The sequence below is a fragment of the Ailuropoda melanoleuca genome, chromosome 11 (assembly GCF_002007445.2).
Source record: "Ailuropoda melanoleuca isolate Jingjing chromosome 11, ASM200744v2, whole genome shotgun sequence".
Lineage (NCBI taxonomy): Eukaryota > Metazoa > Chordata > Mammalia > Carnivora > Ursidae > Ailuropoda > Ailuropoda melanoleuca.
Window position 1 is genome coordinate 27,559,716 of NC_048228.1, and position 2,938 is coordinate 27,562,653.

Below are 2,938 nucleotides of genomic sequence, written 5' to 3' on the forward strand. Positions count from 1 at the left end.
CAACACTCGCAAATCAATCAATGTGATACATCATATCAACAAGAAAAGACTCAAGAACCATATGATCCTCTCAATTGATGCAGAAAAAGCATTTGACAAAATACAGCATCCTTTCCTGATTAAAACCCTTCAGAGTGTAGGAATAGAGGGTACATTTCTCAATCTCATAAAAGCCATCTATGAAAAGCCTACTGCAAGCATTATTCTCAATGGGGAAAAGCTGGAAGCCTTTCCCTTAAGATCAGGAACACGACAAGGATGCCCACTCTCGCCACTATTATTCAACATAGTACTAGAAGTCCTTGCAACAGCAATCAGAAGACAAAAAGGGATCAAAGGTATCCAAATCGGCAAAGAAGAAGTCAAACTGTCTCTCTTTGCAGATGACATGATACTCTATATGGAAAACCCAAAGGAATCCACTCCCAAACTATTAGAAGTTATAGAACAATTCAGTAAGGTGGCAGGATACAAAATCAATGCCCAGAAATCAGTTGCATTTCTATACACGAATAACGAGACTGAAGAAAGAGAAATTAGGGAATCCATCCCATTTACAATAACACCAAAAACCATACGTTACCTTGGAATTAACTTAACCAGAGACGTAAAGGACCTATATCCTAGAAACTATAGATCACTTTTGAAAGATATTGAGGAAGACATAAAAAGATGGAAAAATATTCCATGCTCATGGATTGGAAGAATTAACATAGTTAAAATGTCCATACTACCCAGAGCAATCTACACTTTCAATGCTATCCCGATCAAAATACCGAGGACATTTTTCAAAGAACTGGAACAAATAGTCCTTAAATTTGTATGGAAACAGAAAAGGCCCAGAATCTCCAAGGAACTGTTGAAAAGGAAAAACAAAGCTGGGGGCATCACAATGCCGGATTTCGAGCTGTACTACAAAGCTGTGATCACAAAGACAGCATGGTACTGGCACAAAAACAGACACATCGACCAATGGAACAGAATAGAGAACCCAGAAATGGACCCTCGGCTCTTTGGGCAACTAATCTTTGATAAAGCAGGAAAAAACATCCGGTGGAAAAAAGACAGTCTCTTCAATAAATGGTGCTGGGAAAATTGGACAGCTACATGCAAAAGAATGAAACTTGACCACTCTCTCACACCATACACAAAAATAAACTCCAAATGGATGAAAGACCTCAATGTGAGACAGGAATCCATCAAAATTCTAGAGGAGAACATAGGCAACAACTTCTATGACATCGGCCAGAGCAACCTTTTTCACGACACATCGCCAAAGGCAAGAGAAATAAAAGATAAAATGAACTTATGGGACTTTATCAGGATAAAGAGCTTCTGCACAGCCAAGGAAACAGTCAAAAAAACTAAGAGACAGCCCACGGAATGGGAGAATATATTTGCAAAGGACACCACAGATAAAGGACTGGTATCCAAGATCTACAAAGAACTTCTCAAACTCAATACACGAGAAACAAATAAACAAATCATAAAATGGGCAGAAGATATGAACAGACACTTTTCCAATGAAGACATACAAATGGCTAACAGACACATGAAAAAATGTTCAAAATCATTAGCCATCAGGGAAATTCAAATCAAAACCACACTGAGATACCACCTTACGCCAGTTAGAATGGCAAAGATAGACAAGGCAAGAAACAACAATTGTTGGAGAGGATGTGGAGAAAGGGGATCCCTCCTACATTGTTGGTGGGAATGCAAGTTGGTACAGCCACTCTGGAAAACAGTGTGGAGGTCCCTTAAAAAGTTAAAAATTGAACTACCCTATGACCCAGCCATTGCACTACTGGGTGTTTACCCCAAAGATACAGACGTAGTAAAGAGAAGGGCCATATGCACCCCAATGTTCATAGCTGCATTGTCCACAATAGCCAAATCATGGAAGGAGCCGAGATGCCCTTCAACAGATGACTGGATTAAGAAGCTGTGGTCCATATATACAATGGAATATTACTCAGCTATCAGAAAGAACGAATTCTCAACATTTGCTGCAACATGGACGGCACTGGAGGAGATAATGCTAAGTGAAATAAGTCAAGCAGAGAAAGACAATTATCATATGATTTCTCTCATCTATGGAACATAAGAACTAGGAGGATCGGTAGGGGAAGAAAGGGATAAAGAAAAGGGGGGTAATCAGAAGGGGGAATGAAACATGAGAGACTATGGACTATGAGAAACAAACTGAAGACTTCAGAGGGGAGGGGGTGGGGGAATGGGATAGACTGGTGATGGGTAGTAAGGAGGGCACGTATTGCATGGTGCACTGGGTGTTATACGCAACTAATGAAGCATCAAACTTTACATCGGAATCTGGGGATGTACTGTATGGTGATTAACATAATATAATAAAATAAAAAAAAATGTATGTTGTTGTCCTTCTCATGAATGTGAATTGCTTCTAGTAAATTTTCCTTAAAGTATATTCAGGTATATTGCACACTTGTTGGTCTATAATCTTTTCATCTTCATCCAATTTTAAATATGTTCTAATTTTAGTATAATTACTTCTTAGTTTCATAAATTATTTGGAATTGTATAATTTCTAAAATTTATGTATCTCTTTTGGATCATCTATCTATCTATCTATCTATCATCTATTTATCTATTTTTAAATTTATGAGAGAGAGAGAAGGAGCAGAGGGAGAGGGAGAAGCAGGCTCCCTGCTGACTGGGGAGCCCCAAGCAGGACTCCATCCCAGGATCTGGGGATCATGACCTGAGCCAAAGGCACACATTTAACTGATGGAGCCACCCAGGTGCCCCTGGATAACCTTTTGTTATTGATTTCTAAAACTAGTGCTTTGTTGTCTATACATGAATTTTTATTTTTATTTTTATTTTTTTTTTTAAGATTTTATTTATTTATTTGACAGAGATAGAGACAGCCAGCGAGAGAGGGAACACAAGCAGGGGG